General features: G+C 34.0%; 1 long non-coding RNA gene across 1 annotated transcript in view; it reads right to left on the minus strand.

Annotated features, from left to right (window-relative positions):
- The window catches only part of LOC145694131 (uncharacterized), a 191,088-nt gene extending 174,366 nt beyond the window's left edge, over nt 1–16,722 (minus strand). Inside the window, exon 1 of the long non-coding RNA XR_014132937.1 lies at nt 16,442–16,722. This is a non-coding gene — a long non-coding RNA (uncharacterized LOC145694131). The remainder of the gene's footprint in view (nt 1–16,441) is intronic.
- Between the last annotated feature and the right edge of the window lie 9,724 nt (nt 16,723–26,446).

The following is a 26,446-nucleotide window of genomic DNA, read 5'->3' on the forward strand; positions in this document are numbered from 1 at the left end:
AACAATGATAATAATAAAGTGTTCATATTTCAAAATCCCATAAGGTAAACTAAAACTAACTAACTAACTCTATGGCCTATGTAACCCGGAGGTTCAATGCCGCATTCGTAAAAGCTCTCCACTGACTTCTAACCTTAGCAAGCTGGATCCAGTTTCTTCGTATTTCTATTTCTGCTAGATCCACCTTAATGTTGTCTGCGACTAGGCCTTCCTAAATGTCGTTTTCGGATTGGTCTTCTAGTTAAGACTTTTACAGTGTTCCTACCTTCTTCTATCCTGGTTACGTGACCTGCCCATACCTGAGCCTCCTAGATTTGATGCCCCTAGCAATCTTTGGTAAACCGTATAAATTATGTAGTACCTCGTTATGAAGTTTCCACTATTCCCTATTCCCGTTTCTCTTGGGTCCGAATATTCGTCTCAGGATCTTATTCTCGAATACTTCCAGACTATGTTCTTCCCTCAGAGTAAACGACCATGTTTCGCAACCATACAGAACAACAGGCATGATTATCGTTTTGTATATTTTAAGCTTCAAATTCCTCGACAGAATTCGCGACGACAAAAGATTTTTAACTTAATAATAACAAGAATTCCCTGCTTTTAATCGACATTTAATTTCTTCGTGAATATGGTTTTCGTCTGTTCCATAAGGTTAGAGACAGAAATTTGGTGAATGGAAACCCTTCATTTAAAAATAATAGTATAAAACAGGTATTTCCGCGTTTTTTTTTTTTTTTTTTTTTTTAAACTTGCGAGATACGGTAGGAAAGAGAAAAATATGGTGATCGAAGAAAGAAAAAAAAAGGTAGAGATTGAGATTTCAATGAATGTACACGTTTCATGTCTCTTACGTGTGAAAAAAAAAAAAAAAAAAAAAGAATTTTTAATGTCTGTGCAAATTTTAATCTTAAGTTTTTATGAGGTTCTCCAAAGTAATTTTTTGAATTTTTTTCCTACCCCAAAAATCAAGGGTACTTTATTGAAGGATGAAAATTAAAAAAAAAGAAAAAGTTTTTTTTTCTAGAACGGTTCTAACAATTTATTTTTCATAAATCAATTTATCATTAACTGTCCTATAATATCTATTGTATGAGCCATTTCTCTGGGAAAAAGGGGTAGTTTACATTTGGAGTGAGTTTTTCTCGGATGATTTTCTTAAAAGTGACTCAGGCAATTGTATTTGTATTTCATAAATAAAATATTCAATTATCAAACCTATAACACGATATAAATCATTTTCTATTAAAATATTCACAAAGAGTAGCTTGCTTTTGGCGCTAACATTTTCTCGGATCATTTTCTCTGAAGACTCAGGTAATTTTGTTCATATTTCATAAATAATTGTTCCATTAACAAATATTCAATATGACATAAATAATTTCTCATTAAAAATCCACAAAAAGTAGTTTACACTTCAAGTAAGTTTTTGACAGAAGATTTTCTCAGAAACGGCTCAGGCAACTTCATTCATATTTAATATTTCTATTAACAAACCTAAAATATGGCATAAATAATTTTTCATTAAGGGGCACGGTAGTTCAGAGATAGTGCTCTTAGGTGTCTGGTGCTTGGGGTCTGGGTTCGATGCCCGGCCAGGTAAGTTTCAGGTGGACAACATCGTGCTCGTGGGTTGTCTCGGGACTCCCATTTCCTCCCACTTTCTGTTTCCAACAATTCTTCCATCATCATTCACTTGCTTTAATCATCGTCTCCCTTAGCCTAAAAGCCATAATCGTGAGTTGTCTAAGTCAAAGATTTCATTTCATTTCATTTTCTCCTCATTACTGCGGTGGCTCAGTGGTAGAGCGTTCACCTCTGGTGAAGAGTTCATCCCAGCTCGCGCCAAGTGAACCGTGCTCGTGGGTTTCCTATAAGTTCTCCCGTTTCCTCCCACTTTCTTCATTCCACCATTTCATTCATTTCTCATCATCACCGTCTCCTTTAGCCTAGCTCCCATAATCGTGGGACGTAAAACTTAATGATTTTCACTTTTTCCTCATTAAAACATCCACAACGAGTAGTTTAATCTTAGGGTGAGTTCTTATCAGACGATTTTCTCAAAAATGTCTCCCTCAATTTTGTTCATATTTCGTAAATAAATGTTTCAGTAATAACTACACCATTAATTCAATTTAGAAAGTGGGAGAGAGAGAAAGTTTAGTGCGATGACCCATAAACTTTATTTTTATTGATATTTGTTTTGCAAAAAAAAAAAAAAAAAAAAGGGGGGGCGGGACAACAATTATTATAAAAGATGTCCATATCTCGAGATCGCTACAGACATAATTTCGTTAGAAGATAAGAGAAAGTTGGTCGAGGTGGTTCATTGAGACGTCGCGTCGGCACATGGAAATTCATAGGAAGTTTTTAAAAATGAAATTTTGTATTTAAAACTTTTCATTCATAACATTTAAATATGTTTTCGATACTTGATTATGGTACAAAACTGGCCATTATTTCATGGAAATAATAATAATAATTATAATAATAATAATAATAATAATAATAATAATAATAATAATAATAATAATAATAATAATAATAATAATAATAATAATAATAATAATATGTTTTCCTTCATTGGTGAAAGTGCAATACAAAACATAACTAGGCCCTACTGGTGGCAATAGATTAATATGATCAGAGATATAGCCCGTTGCTCGGACGCTGAATCTTTATCAGAAAGCCACTACTTGCTAAGCTCTACTGTTTTTGTTCTATGTTGATCAAGGTTGAAACAGGAAATCGTTAATCTGCACCACTTCCGGAATGAATAAGTGGTTAATAGCAGGGACGTCATTGCGGACTTCGCTTGGGGGGGGGAGGAGCAAGAGCACCACCGACATAAGACTTTACTAGTATATTAGTAGGCAATCGATTAAAGTATATGTATTCCTCAATCTCTTGGGGGGCAATTGCCCCCTCCTGCCCCCCCCTCCCTAAATGACGCCCCTGGTTAATAGAAGAGAACCTACTCTTGGGAAGCAGAATTGATTGCAAGAAAATGTATCTCGGTATCTCTTACAGTTTTTGCTCTGAAGAAACCAGTATCGAAACCGGAAGTAGTAGTAAATTTCAGCCACTTCTGGTTTTGGTGGAGTGTTGCGGATTGAGGTGGTACATTCTCTTGAGATCCTGAATCGTTTGCAGGTAACCGCTTGTTGATATCTAATAATAGCTTTTTTTTTCTATGGCTATAAATGCTGTAACAGGAAATGCTAAATTCCAACAATTTCAAATTTGAATAGAGAATACCACTCACTCTAGCTTTGGCACTTCTTGTATAAATTAAAAGACAAATTCTGACCAAAGCATATATTAACTAATAAATAATAGTGTTGCAGTTTCGGCAAATTAACTTTGCCTTCATCAGACACATTATGCTTTGGTCAGAATTTGTCTTTTAATTTTGAATAGAGAGTTAACGAAGGAGACGTAACCGTTTCTTGGGATGCTGAATCAATTGCAGAAACCCGCTTCTCGATGTATCTTACCGTTCTTGCTCTAAGAACATCAGAATTGAAATTCAAAGTAGTAGCATATTTCAACCACTTCCGGTTTTGGTAGTGTATCGCTGAATGTGAATATACGCTTTCTTGAGACACAAAATCTATTGCAGGAAACCACTTTCCGCTATCTATTGCCATTTTTGTTCTATGGTGATAAGTGTTTGAAAAGGAAATGTCTAATTTAAAGTCTTCTGGTTATAATAGAGGGCTATTGAAGGAAATGGAACATATTTTTGGGGCAGAGACCCCGCAAATTGATATTCCTTACCGATTTTGCTCTGTGGAAACCAGTGTTGTAACTACTTCCGGTTTTGGTAAGGTGTTCGGAATAGTTATGGTACGTTGCATTGAGACGCTGAATCATTTCTAAAGAACCGTTTCTTCCTATCTGTTACTGCTTTCGTTCTATGGTGATAAACGTTGAAACCGGAAATGACTAATTTGAACCACTTTCAGTTTGAATAGGCTTAATGGAGGAGATAGTGCCTATTCTTGGGACGCTGAATCGAATGAAAAAAGAACACATCTCGATATCTGTTACCATTTTTGCTCTGACACCTGTCGACAGAGTCACAGGCATAGGCAGGTATAGGCATAGTCGTTCTATAAGACTTCCGACACTTAGGCATAAAGAGTTTCGTAATCTAATAAAATTGCCATTATTATATGTCCCTCTTCTTTAGGGTACATATTTTAGGAAATATATCCCATTGCAGACCTGCCGCTTCCTACCAGAATTCCACGTCTCGTATAGCCTTGCTGCTGAAAGGGACACTGAAATCAAATCCACCCATCCAGCCTCGCGAGAAGAGAATGAAATATATATATATATATATTTTGTACTCAAAACAAGAATGAGAAGTTGATAGACAAACAGGGTTTATATAATCGTTCGCGCCTTCCTTTGCTCAGGAGAAACCAATAGGAAACACGTCAGGATGGTCTAATGCAGGATTCCATCCTCGGACCTTTCAATTGTGAATTCTATTAGAACGCTGACCGCTCACCTAATCCCTTTGGTAAGGAATACTAAATATAATTGCAAGAATTTTAATTCATATATGAAGTGATGATCACTTTTCGTTTAAAGTATTTATTCACCCTATAAGCAGTGTTGGTAGAAAATAAAAGCAATTTGAAACAATTGAAAAAATTGGGTTGAAGTAAACGTAATACTCTTTCTCAGTTAAACTTCACTAACGTCCCATGTAGAATTAATGCTTCTGAAATAAATAAATAAATAAATAATACACATAGTCCTACACATAGTTTACATACAATTTAAATTGGTCACATTTTTTTATTACATCGTATATTATGATATGGAGCCTTTATGATTTAAAGTTTTTTACTTTCCTTTTATCAATAGATCAGGCCTGCAAACAGAGGAGGGTTAGGGGGGCCTGCCCCCAAAAAAATATCTTTTCGTGGCCCCTCCAGACCTTCTATTATTAATACAAAAAACACAATTTAGCTATTGGTAAGACAATGTTTAATGACTTGGCCCCCCTCCTAACATATTCATGGCCCCCCCAAACCTCTGTGGCTGGTTGCGGGCCAGCAATAGATAACTATGTCTCGCTTTTCGCTAGAAACATTTATACTCGTATGACATTATTACGGAGGAAGGATCCGACATGAAATATCTTTAATTTCATTAGCTGCATGAACTGTTCCTACATTTGGTTTTGAAAAAGTGGTAAACCTAATTAATGAGCTTTAAGAATTTTTTTTAAAAAAATAATGTTTCTATCAGAAGAAAAAAAAGTGTGCAGAAGAGGTAAGCTTACAATGTTCCCCCAAAATATTTTGTGTTACTATTAGTAAGTTAGTATTCGCTTTCGTTAGTAGAATATATTCTTTATAGTGCATCTTCATTACTCACAGCGCTTTTAATTTTATTTATTTTTGCGAATGGTGTCATCCTTGTATTGTACTTTCAATACCTAGCCTGTAGCAGATCGAAACGTCAAATGGAAAACATACGGGTATCAACTGTTAACCCAGCATGTTATGAGTTATTCGATCTTTGTTGGTAGTTACCTCATAGATGTCGCTTTCTTCCTTTGTTTCAACTTGAAATTCAATCCTTCATTCTTGTACAAAATTATAAATATTTGTAAGTTGGAGATTCAAAAATGCACATTTTACTCATCTATTATCCTAAGTTTCACAATGATCTGCATGTACTTATCAGATACACAACTAATAGACCTAAGAATGCACGGACAAAAATGTAGAGATTTACTATATTTTACCATTGGATACAGATTCAAGAAGAGAAGCCATAGTGAGGTTTACGTATTTCTGCTACCGTTTTCAGAACATCAGAATTTGATTTCTTATGTGAACTCAGACGAATTGAATCTCACTTTACGTTGTAATTGCGTTCGATTGCCCGCCTTTAAGGTGGATTATATCAGCCGCAAGTCAGTACAGGTTTTTTAACTACTGCGTAATGAAACATTACATATTGTAAAAATTGCATTATAAAATAAAGATTTATATTTCGGCTACAATACAATTTACTGATTCATTTAGTTAAGTATTCTAATATCAAGAAAGGCAACAAAGGAAAAACTTGATTCCTTTCACAATAAACACTCAAGATAGCACTCATGCTTAGATCTTACTATATCTGTCAGTTTTCTGAAATGTTTATTTGTATGTGTAAAGTATTCTAGAGGAATAATCTCATTATGAAATAGGTACATTGTTCGACCATGTCATGTGCTATGTTTCACATTTTATTTAAATATTAACGTATAGCTTACTGCGCGCCGAAGACTAAGGGAGAGCACTCAATTTACAATACAAAAAAATTGCCAGTCAGTGAGCAAATTTACCATTGAATAGTTAGCAGTTATTTAAAAAGGGGGAATAATCATATGAATATGAGCGTGCCTTGTTGCTTGTTTTTATGAGAAATTTCTCAGTAGATGGTGTATCGTACAGCGATGGTGCCACATTAGTTTCGAAGAGAAAAGTGCTTGGACACAAACACATGTTAAACATGATATATTAGAAAGAAAATTGAGAGATTTTATTTGCGTTTCATTCAACAGCTCTTGCTTTTAAGCTATAATTACTTGTATAAAAAGTTATTTCAACTCACGAAACGTTATACACTGAGAAAAATCCGTTCTCCGGACAGCGGTATATTGTACAAATATACGGTATCCTCTTATTTACTACAGAAATCAGTACGGAACATACGTTATTCGTATGCAACATATGCACTGCCCTTAGATATTACATCATACCGTTGCAGGATGCCTAATATCTAACAGTTTTCCGTATATCACATGCATATACTTATGTTACCTTCGTCACCTAAATGTTTGTTATATACGTCCATTTGTATGTGAAATCGGTGGTAGAGCGTTCACCTCTGGTGCTTGGGGTCCCGGGTTCGATCCCAGCATCCGCCAAGTAAACTTTGTGGTGGACAAACACCGTGTACGTGGGTTTCCTCGGGGTTCTCCCGTTTCCCCCCACTTTCTTCATTCCACCATTTCATTCATTACTGATCATCACCGTCTCCTTTAGCCTTACCGGCATAACCGTGGGACGTAAAACTCAGAGAGAGATTTGTTTTATTCATTATACATTAGTAATAGGGGTCTGTTGCATTGGCGTCATTTGCGGAGACAGGGTTTAATTACCCGCCTGAGTTTCAGAAACATTTAAATGAACTCTACACTAATATAGAGTAGAGAAATGTGAAACTCTTATATTGACATCGAGTCCATACCCACTTGCCAGAACCAATGTCCGAAATGACGTTAGTAGTCTGTTGTAGAAGTTTGAGATATTATGATAGCTTAGCAGGGCCTATAATCATTTAAGATCGCCAGAACATCAGTGAAGTGTCAATATATACAATAAAAAGTACATGTGTGTTGTGTAGAAAAATTCAGCAGAAATTAAAATGGAACTTTCATCGTGGAAATGTATAAACCAATAACAAATTAATTGATAGATGTTAATAATTGACCAGTTAGTGTTGCACAATGAACAAAATATAAGTGCTAATGCCAGAATAAAAGTAAATAATGAATTTACGACACTTATTATAAAACGCAGGTTGGTATCACAAGTAATTATTCCAAATATAGACTGGTGAAAGTATAATCACAGTTATAACTGAATAAACCAGAAAAAGAGAAAAAAGTCGTGTATATTTTATAAAATTTCAATAATAATTTATATGCAGAACACGCATACAAATAAATCCTTTTTCTTTTAAAAATGACATTGTTTTGACAATTCAAAAGCAGAAAATAGCTGTCGCGTGTACGTGTGTGGTCTTGCTTAGAGTACCTATTTTTTTTTTTTTTTTTTTTTAATGTCTTTGTACTACCGTTGAGTACCAATTATAATGGTTGTGCCTCGTATGTTGCAGTCCATCACGTACTGTAAAAGTGATATATTACTTGTACTGACATTGAAGATAATTATAGAGCACAGACACTTGGGAAAGGAATAAGTATACCACGCAGTTTTCTCAAAAGACGCACTTCTCACTTTGCACGTGTGAATTTAACTGATTAATTTTGTTGTAACAATTGAAACTCCTCCTTTTGCATGTGCATCGGAGCAAAGATGCGGATCAGTGAAGAAACATACAATATTTATTGTTGATCAAAAAGAAAACAAAATCTTCATCAATTTTCAGTTTCATTGTGCCAAGGAATTGCACAAACACAAGTTTGCAAATACTGATTTGCAAATGTTGGCACGTGCCATCCATCCATTCGTCCCAACTTTCACGTTTCTTTCTTTCATTTTCTATAAATTTCACGCATGTGCAAGTAAATGTAAGAAAAGGGAGAATGGGAATTTAAAAAAAAATATATATTTTCATACTATCTCTAACAGATTTTAATCGACATAATTATATTTTATTATGGATTTCTTAAAAATGAAGAATTTAATCCCACGTGTGAGATTTAAAATACTGATCAAAACGTGCGAAAAGTATACTTAATGTTTAGATATGTGTGCATCGTTGCATACATTTTTTTATGTACAAAATGAGTAACTTCCTTGTTGCAAACAGTAGCGTATGCAGAATTTCTTCAAAGATGAATGGAGAGAGAGAGAGTTCAAGCTCCCAAGTTTTATCGTTCCTTGTAGTGGCGTATTTAGGGGGGCTTCCGGTCTTAATCCCCCCGAAATCTTACTTACTATAGTAAAGTATATGAAATATCTTGCAGAATTTTCACATTTTCAGGCAAAGCCCCCACCCCGAAACCAAATCGTAAATACGCCACTGGATCCTGGATTACACATGTAGTAAATGCTTATTTTCCCATAATTCCTAGTTCAATGGGAGATTAAAGCACCGAACCTCCCTTGTGTATGACACCGGTTTCAAGATTTATACTGCACCCTATAGATGTTAGTTACTAGCTGAAATGACCATTCGTCGCTCGAGTATATTTAAATTTACTTCCATTTGAATCGAAGTTCAATGATAAAATGTGGCTAGGCCCTACATGCTATGTTCGAAAATTAATTCAAAACCATGCACAATCGTTATTCTTTGTGAAAAATTTAAATATCCTCCACATTTAGGATACATATTTAACGGTAAAATTATAAAAGCACAGCTCAACCTAAGTGGTAACTACTTTTAAAAATTAATTTTCAATGCTTTAACCTTATCCTTATTTACGCTGTCTTAAGAATACAAAATGAAAAATTAGTATGTTACAGAAATTGCCTTGTCTCCCACTTTAGAAACAGAAATTTCGAAAATGCTGGGATAGTTGACCAATTATTTCTAATATAGAGCTCATACACCGAGTTTCGTCCTCCTAACTCGAGGAGTTCCCTAGATACTCTATGTTTGGAATAAATTTTGAACAGTCCCAAAACTCTCATAGGATAAAGATTTCATTCTAAATGCCATGATAATAAGCTCAGTTCTAGGTAGATACTAACTCATACGTTCAAATATGCATTTGAAATTGTCCACGCACTTTCCCGTGATGCTGTCACAAAGAATATCACTTTCAGTTTTATTTATAAACCAGTAAGAGAATACTACGCCTTCACCTTCTGGCACCTGCAAATCTTTTGTCGGACATTTCAAGTATGGGGATCACAATAGTGTATTGCATTTGAGCTATATTTCCAGTAGTTAATGAATTCTTAACTCGCCTTTTTGCTATTCACTGTCTGTTATCTTTCATTGTAACTGCAATATCAGTATTTTGGTAGGTAGTATGAAATGATAAATTTTATGTCTTACAAATCCTCCATATCTTTGACATGATAAAGTTGCCCAATTTTTACATCGTCTAAATAGGGGAAACGAGGTAGAACAGGTAGTCGGATCCAAACCAGGTAATCTTCTTTAAGGTGAATTGACTATCTTCTCTCCTCCCCCAGTAGGTGGGGGAGTTACAGACGTGTTCAAATTAGTAGACTCAAACTCGAAAAATGCAAAATTGATGTTGCAGTCATAACTTATAATCCTAGAACTTGTAATTTATTGGTTAAGCCACCAATATAGGATCTTCCATTTGTTTATTGTAGAAGTAGTGATATCACCGTTGAACAGCAAATGGCATTAGTGAAGGGTTGAAGTTCTGGAAGTAGTGTTTCAGTTGTAGCCAGCTATTATGGTTTCTATTAACAAATTACAATTTGCAGTGTTGTGGTTACAGTCATATATAGTTACACGATTCAAACCGCTGAACAATTCGTATGGGCCAGTTTAAAGTGATCGTGCAGTGTTTCGTGTATTAATCGTTTATTGTGAAGTCCTGTAATTGGGCCATAATGGGAAAAGCAAGAGACCTGTCTACGCATAAAGTGGAAGTTATCATAACAATTTTGGCGGAAGAAAGATATGCATAATTCCAAATTGCTAGTAGAGTTGAGATGGGGCAAAAATCTGAGTAGAATCTCTGTTGCAGTGAGCATGAAGCAAATGTATCTGCAAAATAGGGTTGGGAAGTTCGGGCGAAAATTAAAGTTATCGCTGAGAGGTATCAGAAAACTAAAAAGATTCGTGCTGAAAAACAAACTCTAGAGACTTAAGCATAAAAATGGCTGAGTATGGTGCAAACATTTCGCGAGAAAGTGTTCGAAGGATTTTGTGTGCTGAGGGCATAAAAGCACGCAGTCCAAGAAAGAAAAGAAGAAACACACAACCAAACATCAATTGATCAAGGAGTTCAATCATTTGTGGTATCATAATGCTGAATTGAAGGCAAAATGTGCTAAACTCATACATATCATACCACAAAGGATAAAAGACTTAATAAAGAATAAGGGATTTCATATAAAATATTAATATTTGTGTGAAAGATCATTTTTTTTTTGTAAGTATTCCATTTCATTTTTTATTTCCAACTTGGATATACACACTGTATAGTAATTGATTTGAATTTCATGTACGCATTTGTTTTATTGATATTGAAAAGCATGCGCCACACCCACTAGAAATTAGTACAGAGTTACAAAGCAATATTTGTACTAAGTTCGAACGTGTTTACTCACGTGATGTTATAAGAAAAGTAAAAAATTCAGAAACTGAATGTTGAGTCTAATAATTTGAACACGTCTGTATTTACTCTTACTGGAGAAAAAGAAGCGGGCATTACAGCGATCGCCTGCGATGAAGCAAAAATTAAAATACACTAGAAACCACATAATGTTGCCATATGTAACCGAAGATGTAAATCAATTTTCTTACAAAACACGTAAATTGACTCATAACTTATACGTATGGATGTTCTATCGTTAATTTTCAATTTCTTTAGTTGGAGTAGCTCGGAAGCTATGGTGCTGAAAAAAAGTTTTCATTTTTACCGATAACCAATCGGATGAGGCCTGGTATAAGACTACAATACAAGTGTACGTTAATTAAAGAAAAGTACGTTAAGTGTTGTTTTCTTATTTACATGACATTTAATGTCTACTCCGTTTTACCCCCCTGCTTGGTTAAAAGCGGGTGACTTCATTTTTCATCATTTATAAGATAATTATGCAATAACTAATAGACATTCGCAACTTGTAAGATCATAATAGCAAACATCAATTTATATCAGTTCTTCGTATAATTTTACAACACTTTACTAGCACCTAACCTGCTGTGGACTCAAATGAGACACCTTTTTGAATTGCCGTATTTTGTTTACTAGCACATGAAAAGTCTCAGTTTTTCTACCGATGACACAATAAACATTCTACAATCATATGAAATCAGTTAATGACAGAAAGAATACTCTGATCTTTGGACCCACATTCCTCATCAGCTGTTCGAAGTGGTTTACAATGAATTGACGTATTATTTTTCGGGCTTGTTTTCCCAAACATGATATATTTTTTTGGTTTATATGGTGGCTGGAATATTTTTGCTTTTAAATGAGCCCAGAATTTGTCAATGGGACGGATTTGGGAAACATTTGGTGGGTCGCGCTCTTTGAGCAAAAACTTCACTTCCTCCCGGTCCAGCAGCTGCTGCGTCCCTATTCCATAGTAAGAAGAAACTAAATCAGGCTAAGAGATGTAATCACCATTAGGATAGTTTTCTTTGATAGATGGGATAAGTTTCTTTAGAATGCATTCATTTTATATATATATTTTGATTACTTGTACCCTTGATTGTTTATGAAAATATGGCCGAGACTACTACTTATTGCCATCGATATGAGTAGTTTCTGTGGAAATTTAGTTTTGAATTTAAATTTTACTGATTAAGGAACAGGAATGTGACCAGATTCAAAGTACGACATGTCTCCACTAAAATCATACCTATTCATATGAATATATGTTTCATCCTCCATTATTACGTCCCTATCATCATTAGAGGCACGAAACTCGTCCCTGGCAATTTTATTCAGAATGAAATTTTTGTTTCACAGCTGCACATAGAGCATCCTTTTCTGTCTTCATTTTGATCTCCAGTTCCAGTAGCCACTTCCTCACAACATCATGACTCGCTTTTAATGCAAGTGCAGGACTTGAAATGGTATATTCGTCACTAATGTCCATCAATGACTCAATGTTCTCTTTGATTTGTTTTCGTCATAATCATTTTTCTTTCCTCCCCTTCTCTTTTTTTTTCATTGAAATCCCATCTTTGATCTTTCTTAATATTCTGTATACAGTTGCACGACTCAATCCTTCTTTTTGAAAGTGCTTCACAACTTCAACGTCAGAGAGTTCCGCATTTCTCAGCACGAACTCTCGAACATGAGTCCGATTGACTTCCGCTTTCGACGGCTTCATATTATCCGCTGACTGTCTCCTCAGATGACACTGCCTATAAGCGCATAACAGAGGGTGTAATGTATAAAACAGTGCAAACAGCAGTCTACTCGGATGTGTGTGTCATGAATAATACGTGTTCAAACTAGTGTCTCCTTTGAATCCACAGCAGGTTATTTAGCTCCCAGAAGCCATGAAGCCTTAGCTAATCAGTTCTAACATATTCTCCCGTACTCAGTTCTTAGACATTCTTGTATCTCCTTTTCTCGTGATTCCTGAAACATTTGTTTTATTATCTCTATGCTGTCACTCTCGAAGTAGAATTTATGGTATTCAGGTATCTACCCACCATGTTTTCGTTCAGTGAAATTTCTCCAACTAAGAGTGCCAATACAAACGTTAAAACTAGTATTCCCATAATGTATCTTATTAAGTATTTAATTTACAGCGGATTGAAAAAAAAAATATCATTGATAACTTAGGAAATTTTTTTTTTACTTTGACACCTACTAAATTTTTTGACTCAAATATAAATACAAAAAAGTATGTATAAATCAGAGGTTACCTTAAAACTAAAATGAGAAGAGAAATGTATTCAACTAATCACAAATTTTAGCACAAATATATATAGATGTACTAACTCAAAAATCAAGAATAGTTTTCCTAATTTGATTCCGACTCAATACTATCTTTAATACACTAAGTAGATTTTAAACTCAAAAAAATATTTCTTTTTTAAAAAAAAATGTCTCATTGCTACAAACATTTTTCACTCAAATAAAGCTGAGAAATTAGAAAAATTTCAATTTGATTTCATCTAAATTTTCTCTCAAATATGACAGTATACCTAGAACTAAAAAATCATATTTTTCATTAATCTGATCTCAAATCCCAATCTCAATCTCAAAAAGTGTTTCATTACTCCAAACATTTTTTTCACTCAAATAAAGCTGAGAAATGAGAAAAATTTCAGTTTGACTTCAACTAAATTTTCTCTCAAATATGACATCATACCTAGAACTAAAAAATCATATTTTTCATTAAATTGATCTCAAAAGGACCGCTTGGATGTCAAATGGACTAACTAAAATAAATAAAAATAGAAATACAGATGGACTAACGCTTTCATTCACTTCTATAGATGCATATATTTTATTAAAAGATATTTGTAAACAGTAAATTATAAAACAATAAATTTCATAGTTATTGTTTTGTTTGTCAACGTAACACACAAGTAAACACGAATTGTTCATGAGATGAAGATTTCAAATTTCATACCTGGAAAACTGCAATTTTGGAGCTACTATACTTTGTAAGGCATCCAAGCAGTTGAAATATAAGCGCAGTTGATAATAAGAAATTACAAGAATTTTCTGTATATGGGCTGAGTTAAGATGTATTTTTGGCTAATACATCTTAAATACACTACAAAAATAGGTGTACAGATTATTATTTAGCATTTTTCAAATAATGATTGGCAATTATATTAAATTGATTAGGTTTATTATATTTATTATTTTTTTCAGATAATCATTGATGATAATTTAACCATCGACCAACGGAAGTGGATAAATCAAACGATACTGGAAGACAGAGAATACTGAAAATGGGCTACAGAATTTGATACACCTTCACCAAGTAGACTAACAATTTACAAATTACTCAATAAATTTGATAAAACTTGCTCTATATATAATGTGCCAAAGAGTAGTCGACCAGTCAGTGTTACTAGCTCAGGACAATGAAATATTAGTTGCAAAGACAACAATAATCAAAGAGAAGAGCTTCTAATGAGATAGTGGTGCAATGTTTAGGATGTATTGTTGAAGGTTACTTTATGGATTATTAGATGATCCAGATCGCCGATTACAATTCTGCGAGGTCATGTTGAACGAAGAAAGACATCATTCGAAAAAAAAATGTGTTGGTCAGAAAAAGGGAATTTGAAATTTTCAGGCATTGTTAATAGGCATAATTGTGTCTATTACAGTGCATAAAACGTCCATGTACACTTGAGCATCAATTGAATCAACTTGTAGACTGGACGAGCCTCTCATGTCAAGGAGTCACGGGGGCTATGTTTATTTAATGGAGTTGTTACCTACAACTTGCATCTTAACATGCTACAGGACATTGCTATTCCGATATATGGTGATTACGTCGACAACATAGGAGAGATGACTTCTATTTACAGCAGGATGAAGATTCTCCCCATTATGTTATAACAATACGCCAGTTTCTCGACTAATTACCCAATCGTTGGATAGGTCGACGAGGCCTAGTTGAATGGCCATTACTATCACCAGACCTCACCCCAATGGGCCTTTTCTTTTAGGAAGTTGTCAAAGATAAAGTATTTTCGGGGAAAGCACGCACTATTGATGACATGACTAATTTCATAGAGAAGCGTGCCAAGAAATCAGTAACAATAAAAACGTCTATGCCAAGAGTGCTTGAGTGTAGAAACTAGACTGTAAGAATGTGTAAACGTTTAAGGTTGGGTCTTCGAGAACCACAGAAATTGTACTTAATTGTAATTCCTAAATCATCCTGATTGTGAACCTCAAAAAGTTATTGTTTTCCATAATCAAGAACTCATTATATAATACATAATTACTAAGAAAGAAAACACGAACTCTTGTAATTGTATACCTATTTTTGTACTCCCCTGTATAAGCTTATCTAGAATTAACAAAGGAGAAAACCTTTTCTCATTCTCTGTCCATTTAAATGTTGACTCCTGAAATATTTCTGGGCTTCCTCTTGACAATTTCTGCTAAGGGTTAATTTATGTACTTCGATTGTCAGTAAAAATTACATTTGATATACTAAATATGCTACCAACTTATGGTAGATATACATACTGAAAAGACAGTACTTGTTTTTCATTATTCATTCACAGGATAGCATTTTTATAAGACATATAGTCATATAAGACTGCTACTCTCCCTTAACATACTGTATTGTTCTCTGAAAACTGGAAAAACAATACAAATTTTTACAATACGCGCTTGCACACATGTAATTCAGAAAACCCTTATAGTTTCTTCTCTTGTTGCAAGTTTAAAAGATACTATAAGCACTTGGCATTCAAATAACGCACAATTTACGTTGTCTAGTATAGACCAATTTTTCACTAGTTTACACGTTAGATGTTGCAAATTTTGATTATTTCATTTATTAGTTATGTTTCTCAGTATCTTATACAATAATACACCTATTCTTAATCTACAAAATAAAACCCATATGATTACATGGGAGCAAAACTTCATCACTGACAAAAATGTCAATAAATTGGAGGCTGATGGTAAACAAAAAGAAGTTGCACAAACAACTTTCAAAACATATGCTTCTAGTCTTCGATTAAAAAAATAAGAAATTACATGGAATATAGCCAATGTTAAATGGCAAGGATCGTGATTGAATAAAGCTTTCAGTAAGGCAAAACTAGTCCAGTAATTTATTCTTGCTGTACTGCACTGTGGGGTTACAACCACAGTTATTTGTCTCGATTATCAGTTTTTACTAAAAGAACGTGGGAATAGCACTTCACATGGCAAGAGAGAAAGTACGTGGGGATCTGAGCAGTACAGCGCTGAAGTAACTAATTGGGGATGAATGAAATGAAATGCATGTTTTCTAATAGAAGAGATCACAGAGACGCAAAGGTTAGGAAAGGAAAGGAAAGGGTTTCACTGTACCTCAGCCATTTCGATATGATGAGCCTCTTCAAATATCGGGTGAAGCCTTATCCTCCAATCCGTTGAGTGTTTCCGTCTGGTGTCGATCCCGGACCTCACGTTCGAGAGTGAAGAACCTTTCGACCTCAGGGCAACAGCTTCCAAGTGTCCTGGCCTCTTCGGAATGACACCTCTGTCATGCAGTGGAGGTGAGGGACCAGGCGTGCCGACCGTTGGATAGGTCTCTCAATTGCTGTTAGGACGACTCCTCTGAATAGCGGTCCACTCCAAAGTGTGTTTCTGGCGGCTTCTGTCACACTTCTCACCTCGAGGGTCCCGTGTCCCCTGGTTTTGTTCTACTTCCTTGCTTTCGCTTCTTCCTGGTGCTCCGCACGTAGGTGACTAGCTCATCACAATTATCTTGGTCAATAGGGAAGTTTGTTAATTGCTGAAACGGCGTGGCTGAGTTTGCTTTGATGAAGTTACGGAAACTAGGAAGAGAATGGTAAGCATGAATTTGTATTAGGATGAGGTGACAACATAGGGAAGTCTCTTCTTTATTATTTAATAATTACAATTTCTTGTTTGAAGAATAATAACAACATACAGGGAGAATTCAAAATAGGCTCTAAGCCTGATATCCTCTAAATTATATTAAGGAAGAAGTTGGTTCATTACTGGCATAGCAATTTTGAAAAATAAAAAAAGTAGCTGCTAAGAAGTTTGTCATTTCAAGAATCTTCTAACCCCGAATATTCTTAGGCACTACATGGTTCATATCTGTTAGTTCCTTTTTGAGCGTTCTTCAAAATTTTCAGAATTTGAATCTTATTTTGAAACTATGGTACATGCTATGGGGTAAATTAACAACGCATTATTTATAGTAATTACAGAAGAGCATTTAACGGATATCTATATTTATTTTTTAAAGTTCATAAAAATTTTTTCTTTTAAAGTACGATTGAACATATAATAACTTCAAGGATTCTGTGCTATGTACCTCATACTCTCATAACGTTATGTTCGGTCGTATGGTAAACGGTAACTACGTATTAAACTAAAACTAAATGAAAGATACTGTATATGTCAAGAACATACTTTTTCCACGAACATAAGCATGACTGTGTAAACGTATGGAACGAAACAGAATAATTGAATTAAATGTAAATGCAATAAAAACAATTATAGCACATTTGAAGATAATTTGTGAATATAGAATAATTATATTAAAATTATTTATCTTTTGAAAAAATGCAAAATGCATATAAAGGTGCATAGTAATATACCTAGATAGGTAAGCGTGACGAAGAAATAAAACATAAGTTAAGAAGAAAAATAAGAAATGGTACTTACCTTAATAAGTAAATATACTTAGCCTCACTGAAGAGCAACGCCGAGATCTGTGAAGTTTCTTCGAATCATCTGAAGAGAAAAAGAAAAAAAATGAAATGAAATCTTGGTTTTACGTCCCACGGTTATGCCGGTTAGGCTAAAGGAGACAGTGATTATGAGAAATAGATGAAATGGTGGAATGAAGAAAGTGGGAGGAAACGGGAGAACCCCGAGAAAACCCACGCACACGGTGTTTGTCCATCACAAAGTTCATTTGGCGGGGCTGGGATAGAACCCGGGACCCCAAGCACCAGAGGTGAACGCTCTACTACTGAACCACCGCGGCCCCCGAAGAGAAAAAGAAATAATAGTACCGGTAACAAAATTATTACCTTAACCTAACAAACCTGGGTGTCTGAAAGATACCGTCTACATCATATCGTATGGTTACTATGGATAAATGAAGTCTGCCACTGTATTACGCATTTACCTGTTCGGCTTTTGATAATTGTAAGGAGATGCAGTTTTAGTATGTGCCGATACGCTCATCTATTTAGAAGGGTGAAATTATTGTTTTGGGATAACCAAGTTCTTTCAGGAAGAAGTAAAAGTAATTCTTACTTTCACTAATAAGTTGGTTTAAGAAGCTGCTTAAGTTCTAATAAAATTAATGCAATTTATCTCATGAAAATGAGTGATTAATTGTTTTCTTCGATACTGCTGTATTAGAGATTTCCCTATATTTCGTTTCATCTCAATTCATTTAGTTCGACTTAGCCCTACTCAGTATTATTTTTTCGTTTCTTGACGTTTGTGTAACAGCAAGTTCTCTAACACTGCAATAAAAGAATAAAAGTTAAAAGAAGAAAAAAGAAAGGATATTTACCTTAATAATTAAGTACAGAGTGGCCCAAAAGTATTTATACACCCCTGCATTGATCAAGTATAATCTTATTTATGGGTCCATTTGTTTCGGTTCTTCCGAGCTTAAGATATAAGTAAACACATTAGGAACAAATAATGAAGTAACTAAGTCTACCTGATGGATAAGAATAAGAAATGATATAAAAATTAACGAGCTGATCAATACAGTACTGTATACCTACTTTTGGGCCACCCTATATATTTACTCTCAACAAAGAGCACCGCGTCTGCAAAGTGTCGAATCATCTGAAGAGAAAAATAAAACTTGCACTACATAAAGTTAATACCTTAACGTGGAGCAGGAATTTTTGGTGAGGAAAATTTGATATAAGAACATTTTGTGCAGGAAAATTTGGTATAGGAATTATTGGAGTACGGAAAGTTTGGTATAAGGATAACTTGATGTATATATTAATAAATGAAATTTACTAGCAATGTAATACCAGAAGCAAAAGATGAACGGAAGGTTTACAAAATATGTAGAGTTCTCATCCAGTGTTTGACGAATGATTCCTGCATTGGCCATTGTACCCATATTAGAGGTAACAAGAAGGTTCGAGATGTTATATACCGAAACAGATTGACAATGTTGGATTCTTTCGAAGATAATTATTTTGGAAGACCACTGGGTGCGCTTATATATTATTAAATTTTATATTATTAGTGATTTAAGCAATACAATGAAAACAAAATCGATCAGATTCTTTATTAACTTTTAGACAGATTATTTGTGGAGAGATGACAAAGCAGTTACATTTCTAAACTTTGAAAGTGATATAATTTCGTTATGTGATAGTGTTGTAAACTACTTATTTTACAGTATTTATGTAGATATTCAGGTTTTCCATCATTATCTGGAACCACTAACGTCGGAAGCGAGGCACACGCCATTTGAATGCCATCTTCCTTCGCACAATCCATCGATCTGGACATTTTTTGATGCACTTTAAAATGAACAGAAACTAACAAGTATTGGCTGGCAAAACTGAAATACAAGGAGGCGACTAAATGTATTCAAAGTACTACAACAAAATTCGACCCCACAGGAATAATTATTTATTTAAGGCGAATGTTGTACATAATTTTACATTGTAACTATATGTAATACAGCGAGGAATGTATTCATTTTTATGTCAATATTGACAATGTATGACAAAGTAATCATTGTTATATAATGTATTTACTACCTTGCAAATTATGATATACATTCATTATCTTATTTCATAAAAAATCCACTTTTTATAGACGATATTTTATACACACACAGTCACAGTATTTTGGTCAAGTTGACTACATCATTAAGTTTGTTATAAAATAACATATGTATCAAATAGTAGTGTATAGCAGTGGCACGAACTCAAAGCCGAATTTGCTGTATATTCGTAGAAATCGTAATATGATTGAAGTGTTATCATTAAGTAGTGATGATGGCGCCAGATGTATTCCATATGGGGTTCATGTTATTAAATTCATAGCAAATTAGAAATTGTTTAAGGCAGAATTACTATCTATAAAATATATATATTTTATTTCCTTCACCTTTCAACTAATAATGGCAATTTATTTAATTGTATTGAAAGAAATTACTTAAAAATAAAAGAAATTTAGGTAGAGAGAATGCGTAATAATAATGTGTTGTGTGTGCTTTTGAGGGGAATGAACAGGAGTTAATGTAGGTGGTAACACAGTTCAAGGGAAATAAATAAACGGGAGTGATAGAAAACACTATTATTATTATTATTATTATTATTATTATTATTATTATTATTATTATTATTATTATTATTATTATTATTATTATTATTATTATTATTATTATTAAATAGGTGTTATTTTATAAAAGTATAAAATTTATATTCCAACATTATTTTTCCTTAATCCTGATTTGTAGTAAATTTTCATCTTATCAATAATAAGTAATGCATGTCTTAGGGCACTATAAAATGTATTATTTATACACCTATCTATTGTTCTCATACAATGACATCATGTTTTACTTCTGTTTTGAAACTTGTTATTAAGTCTGATCATGTGCAATGTTAAATTTATTCTGATACAATGCAGAGCATGAAATATACATTTGACAACAAGAATAGTCCAAGTGAAAATTTTGCCAACATTTGAGTCAGCTCTGCGTCTTAGTCTTTTACTTTCGATTTTTAATTGACCATTATTTAAAGAAATGAGAACATTATGGCTTCTTGAAATAGTAGTGGAAGAGGCGTTTGGCCTCTCAGGAGACAAAACCATGAAATTGTATACAGAATGCACAAATACTTGGAAAAATTGAATATTTAAAATCTTGCTTCTATTGTGGATTCCATTGCATGCATGGGTTTTCCCAGAATTTTGTTAACTCTTCGGCCACACTTTTTATTCCACTAATTATTTCTTTAGCATCCTATTTCGTTTACCACGTCTCTTTTAGCCTAAAGTCCATGACCGCAGAACGTTAAAGATAAAACTTTATTCTTCTAAATGTTCAGTAGACTGGTTATCCTATGGTTTTATATTTGTAATAGTTATTATCTACAGCTTCTTACATCTACAACAACGCTAAGACTGGGAGGGAAATCTTCCCCTGAATGGTTCATGCGCAAGGGGGAGTTTGTAAGTTGTAGTAATTCGTTTTTAGTAAGAATTGGAGGCATGGCTTCCCTATGATGTGGAGTTATTTTGTGATTAATATCTATATTCTGACGAGGCATTTCATCGTATTCATTTGATGAAACTGGAGCCAAGCAAATGATTAACATTAATGTGTTAACTAACCATGACTGATTAATCACAGAGGGTTACACACTTCCATTTTGTTGTTAACATTTATTAAAGTATAGACTTTATCAAAGCCGTTGCGTATTGATGGCTATTTAAATTATCAAAAGGAATGAACACATAAACACGTAGCGTAATAACCAACTAGTTGACACCATTAATGTAATAAAGTATATTTCGATTACACGGAGTGAGGAAATATTTATCAAAATTTATCAAAGAATGAATATCACTGGTTAAAATGTATCAAAGAATCAACATTTTAGTTATTTTATATGCTTTAGAGAAAAAAATATTTAAAAGATGTTATTGTATCCTCGATGTAAAATGGGCATTGTCAGTTCAGGATTCAATAGACGGATAAAGAGGAAGACTGAAACTCCTATTGCACTAGATAATATATTTTTAACACCAACATCTCGCTATATCTTACTTTGTATTCTACGTGAAAAATTCTACATTAAAAGAGGACGTATCAGATTTCAACAATTTCCGGTACCAATAGAATGATTAAAACTGAGATTAAATCTATTTTTGAAACCCTAAATTCATACCAAAGAAATAATTTCTCGTCATTTACTACTGTTTCTGAACCGAGGCTATATAAAACGTAGGAAGCTACAGTTTAAATGGAAGCTAAATCATTGTAATGTGTTCAAATTACGACGGAATGGAATCCAAGACTCCAAAGGCTCGTGCGCTAGCAGTTAGATCCGAGTAGGGAAAGCTATATTTTGAACGTGTCCGAATTAATGGAAAAGAATATATCTTTTGACTACTTTATATAGCACTAAAACTCGATTTCTATCAAAACTTTTCAAATGTTCTAGTTTTTGTGGAAGGCCAAATAGTAGTAATGGTTCAAGATAGACCATCAGTTTTTTTTTAAATGGAATATTCATATGCTAGTAGTGTTACACTAATTTCGAACACTTGTGCAAAATTTAGAATATTTTACAGGAAGTATGTTCAACTCAGAACGAACGAGACCTCCATATTGTAATGATTTATAGGTAGAAGCTAAATAACGGTTTTAGCTAGTTTTTTTTACCAATTTATTATAAAAATTTGTTAAATATAAAGTTTTTGATTATAATGAGTAAAAATAGTGTTTACTTTGTTATTGAATAGATGAGAGGAAATAGGTGTTTTATATGGTGTTCCTTTTTTTAATACAGTTTTTAAGGTGCCTGTTGGTTTTGGTGAGTTTTGAAGGATAGCCCCCTTAGCCCAAGGCAGCTTTGCGAGGCTTGGTTGTAGTAAGGATTTTTAGTTTAATGCAACCTCGGGTAAGGATAGGTGTACTTCTAGTTTAATGTGACCTCAGGGCAGGTGTTGGTTAGTTGATCAGTTGGTCGACTGATGCCAGATCATTCGATGGTTGAGCTTTTATTTGTTTGGGGGGGGGGGTTCTTCAGCTGATTTTGGGGGGCGTTTTTTGGTGTTCTTTTTGGCCTTTTGTTTGCTACGCTGTTTATAATTAATAGCACATGTTAACATGTGCTTTTGTTGTGATGTGGGAATCCTTACAATATTCAATATTTTCAGTGAGAAGTGAACTAAAAACCGAAGTACATTCAAATTAGTTGAAACATACTTCATCCAAGTTTGAAAGTAGACCTATCAACTGAGATAAATTACAAACATTTTCCTTGTGTTGTGACAACATTATACGCACGTGCATGTATATACCGATCTCAAGTCTTAAGATTTCTCTGCTAATATAGTTGAGTAGTTTAAAGTTGACGTAACACGTGATTTTATTCTAGCGTGGAAGAAAACATATTTTTTTTTTTCGAAAGGAAAATAAAAGAATTTCTTCCCCAAGAGAAAATGAGAATGAAGAATCATGCACATGGCAGTGACTTAAGATAAATATCTTGTCCTACACCTTCGAAGCCGTAACCATATGTGGTATTCGGCTGCAGTCGCTCAATATCAATCATGAATCTTCACTTTCCCCGGTACATCATAACACAAATCATCTCTCGTGTAAAGATATTTCTTTTTAATGAAAGTGGATTGCTTGTTTTTATTTCATTGGAGTTTACAGCCTCTCACAATACCCGTGCTGTATCGACATGTGAAACCTATAGTTTGAGGTGAAATTCAAATCACTGTAATAGACCTATGTTCAAACTTCAATGCTCTCATACGGGATAATCAAAAACGGGACTCCGAGCATCGATGGGGCATGTGATAGTCACTAGACCAGTAGGGAGAGCAAGTAAAATTGGAGAATCACTAGTAGATCAGGAATATTTACAATAGAAGTAATTGAGAGGGTGTTCTCATTCCATCTAAAATCAAAAGAAAAAAATATAAGTAATTATAGTTATGCTCCCTTAAAACAGAACCTATATTTAGCAAGTCAAATTTGCAGCCACTCACTGGAAAAGCTTTGTCAAGAATTAAATATGAATTATGACGAAAGTTGCATATTTTAACAAAAGTTTCACCTTCGTCGGGTTTGCAAAGGTGCACGGCCTCCACTACATGGAGAAGCTTTCCACATCGACGAAGATATCAATGATTAAGAATGAAAATTTCACTTAATTAATAATAATAATAATAAAAGTATTCTGCTGCCCTCTTTCTATGAACGAGTGTTGTATTATGAACCAAACCAAATCAGCGCTCAATATATATATATTTTTTTATTCATTCATGATTTTTGAACAACTTTTTGCTGTGCCCAATTTCTGATCTCTTTAACGGTTAAAAAGAATGGAACATATCTTTCGCTTTAACCTCGTTCTAATGCGGGTATAAAAAGCCTCTGTAATATGGATGTATAGGGAAACATGGGGTAAAATGAGGGTGGTGAACTGGTTACATAATTTCGTGCATGTTAGTTCGCATCGGTGGAAGCAGTGAGTGAAGTATAAAAAAATAACCGGAGTAGTTGAAAGTGGGTTGATAAATTTTGTCAGAATACTCAGTAACTGATAGTATAAGATAATATGTAGGTTTTATATATATATAGATATGTTCTATACAAATTTAAAATTGATAAAATAATGTGGCTTGAGATTAGAGGACATCAGAGGTAATTCACACCCGTAGCTAAGGGATGGCCAAGGGGGGTTCAGCCCCTTTGCAACACCGTTACCATATTTCAAAAATGAAAATCCGGGACGCTACTAATTTAGAAGAATCTTTGAAATGCTTAAAATGAAAAGAAGGGTTATATACTAATTTACTTTCTTCCATTAGATAGAGTTGGTGAAGTGTTACGTAATCACAGTTTTAGTCATTTTAGTAGGCATTCTTCATAAACAAATGTAAGCAGATGATTTACTCTTCTCCCCTTGGTAATCATTTTTTTTTTTAATTTCTCAGGATCTCTTATGTTTCGTAGCTTTCGCAGTCTGTTTTGGTTCATTCAAGGTATGATGTTTCCTTTCATACGTTTTGTCTGTTCGTGTTGTATCCTTTTTCTTAGAACGGTTAATTCATTGGCAATATGTTCTGGCGGCGTTTGTTATGCTCAAAGAACTTTTTTCGTTTATTTTTTACTTTATTTCTGTTATTTTTTAACGTACTAACAACTCAATAACTCTCATGACTTTCTTCCTCACTGACCTCCTCCCCTACTATCAGCAAAAATAAGAAAAACCTGAATCCAATTCCCGCTTAGGCTGCTTACGTAATACTTGAACTGCCCCTGAACGCATTACACATAAAATAACATAAAACTGAAAATAATAATAATAATAATGCACTTATTCTATACTGTTTTAAGTCTATTACTCTATTATTATAAATAAAAACTCATCTTATTGAGAAGTTCCTCATTAGTTCTGAAGAGTGCCGTATTTAAGGAGGGGTTTCCGGGCTTAAGCCCCCAAAATGTTATTTACTATGCTAAAGTAAATGAGATATCTTGCAGAATTTTCACATTTCCAGAATAAAGTTAACAACCCCCCCCCCCGAAAACAAAATCGTAAATACGTCACTGGTTCAGACCAACCAGGACTGCACGTGGGAGTACTTTCTTGAATTGTGAATTTGTTGAAGTAACTTTTTGTCTTTAAGTATTTTCTGGCACTAAGTATTTTCTGACTAATTATATACTTAATCCTGTGAAAAAAGCAAACTATAGTATTCCCTTTCTCTCCTTCGCTAAAATCCTGTACATTTAAGATATATTTTCGGGACGCAGATCTCGATTCCGTGACGGTCCCGGATTTTCTTGAACGTATGGCAACCCTACTTTGCAACTACTTTTGCCTCCCTGAAATTTTCATATCTGTTTTTAGACAAATGCCCAGAAAAGTAAGCAATCAAGAACATACAGTGAACCCAAGTTGGTCCTGCAAAAATTACCTCAGTCATGCACCTGGATGTTCCATAAAGAAGAATTTTTAGAATGTTCGTACGAGGTTATCACGAATAGTACAGTATACCTATTACTAATATGGTTTATTATAGTAGCAATTGGGCAGGAGTAAATTTAAATATGTCTAATAAATTGTACAGATGATTTAGGTTGTACAAAAAATGCAACATTTGTATACAAAGAATGTATAGGAGCCAAGATGAAAATGAAGAGGATACAACAAGTAATGTGATTTTGTTGTCAAGGTTAGCTGATTCAGTATCAGTTTATAACAACTTGTCATTATTCCCAGCATTTCATGTGATATTGATGCTACAATGATTATTAATAGTCGATATCTTAAGATCTAAATATTGGATAAATGGTGAAAGTACACTACACGTGCTTCATCTGATTACCTGCGTAGAATTAGTGTTGTAAAAAAAACGGTTTTTTTCTGTGAAGTTTTTTTTCAATAAAAAACATCGTTCTTTTTCATGTTTTTTTTTAAAAGTCTGTTTTTTTTCTGGCAACTATTATTTATTGATTTATGTGGCAGATTATTGAAATAATCAACAGAACTTGAGTCGAAGCCCTCGTAACTTACAAATCATTTGTTTCTTTGTACCTATATGAGCAAAATTGTGCGATTATTCCTTTCGGCCCCAGGTCAT

This window comes from Thermobia domestica, chromosome 9, assembly GCF_964235325.1.
Source record: "Thermobia domestica chromosome 9, izTheDome1.hap1.1, whole genome shotgun sequence".
Taxonomy (NCBI): domain Eukaryota; kingdom Metazoa; phylum Arthropoda; class Insecta; order Zygentoma; family Lepismatidae; genus Thermobia; species Thermobia domestica.